Below are 1,301 nucleotides of genomic sequence, written 5' to 3'. Positions count from 1 at the left end.
TAGTGTGTGTTCTTTAGTTTGTGAAGCAGTGGCTTGCTGCAGAGCTCGAGTCTAAAATAGAGCATGTTTACTCTGATGGCAGCTGCTCAGTTTTCTTTGGACTTTGCCAGTAGCAGTTGAGTTTCTGAGTTTCTCTTTGTACTGCCTAGCTCCTAGATACGTGTGAGCTGAGTAAAGACTATTCCTTCTTCAACCAAGGCTCCAAGGACCTTTTTGCTGGTTACCTAGCTTATAGACCTGCACGTGAAGGGTTTGTGAATGGGCTCGAGGGGTCTATGAGCACCAGACCCTGGCCCTATCTCTACAACAACTTTTTATGTTAAACTGATAAGAACAGATACTACACTTGATTTTAGCCAAAAGGCCGAGAAGCGATCACAACAACTTTTTATGTTAATGCTCAAAAGGAATACCTAAATATGTAATCACAATGCACAATATCCTTCAATCCTTTTCATTTTAGATTAGGGTACAGAACAAAGTCCCTGATCTAGCCTCTAAAGCCTCATGTGATCCCACCCAAGTATACATTTCTCCTTAGCTCCTTCTAACTTTTTTATGCTACTCTGTTTACAGTCCAGTCACCTTTACAAGGTTTGTTTCTGCAATGATCTAGGCTCTGTGATCATCTAGGTCCTTTAATGATGAAGTCCCTGTGGCTGGCAAGTGTTCACAGGCATGACTTCGTTAGAAAGGAATATGCCAGAGCCCCACCCCAGAACTACTAAAACAGAATCTTCATTTTAACAAAATCTCCAGGAAATTTGTAGGCAATGAAATCTGGGAGGCACTGATCAAGGCCACCACCCAAAGAGGTCCTTGTCTTCCACCCAAGTACTAACCAGGCCAGACCCTACTTAGCTTCCGAGATCAGACAAGATCATGTGCATTAAGGGTGGTATGTCCATAGACTTTGTTTTTCTTTGCTCCCCTCCCTGACCTTTGCCTAGTAAAATTTCTCATCAGATTTCACCTTAAACTGGGGGAGGAAGACATATGTTTGGACTGAGCTGCAGTGTGCATGAGGAAAACAACTTTACTCGGAGTTGGCTTCTGATAGAAATCTATATTTTTGATCTTATTAAAATCCTGTTTTGATTAACTCAGATAAGACCAATAATCAAAGCACTCAGAACATCAAATTTTAAATAAAATTTGATGTTCTGAGTGCTTTGATTATATATATATATATATAATCGATTATATATATATATAAAAGTGATTATATGTATATATGCTAAAGTTTGTGTAAACATACCAGAAGTGTCACCTGTGGTGGAAAATAGTGTCATGAGGTGTAA

General features: G+C 39.6%; 1 pseudogene; it reads right to left on the bottom strand.

Annotated features, from left to right (window-relative positions):
- Nucleotides 1-245: 245 nt before the first annotated feature.
- Nucleotides 246-376, bottom strand: LOC134364825 (U2 spliceosomal RNA; annotated as a pseudogene).
- Between the last annotated feature and the right edge of the window lie 925 nt (nucleotides 377-1,301).

Source organism: Cynocephalus volans, chromosome 1 (assembly GCF_027409185.1).
Source record: "Cynocephalus volans isolate mCynVol1 chromosome 1, mCynVol1.pri, whole genome shotgun sequence".
NCBI classification, from domain to species: domain Eukaryota; kingdom Metazoa; phylum Chordata; class Mammalia; order Dermoptera; family Cynocephalidae; genus Cynocephalus; species Cynocephalus volans.
This window is presented reverse-complemented; position numbering and strand designations above follow the sequence as displayed.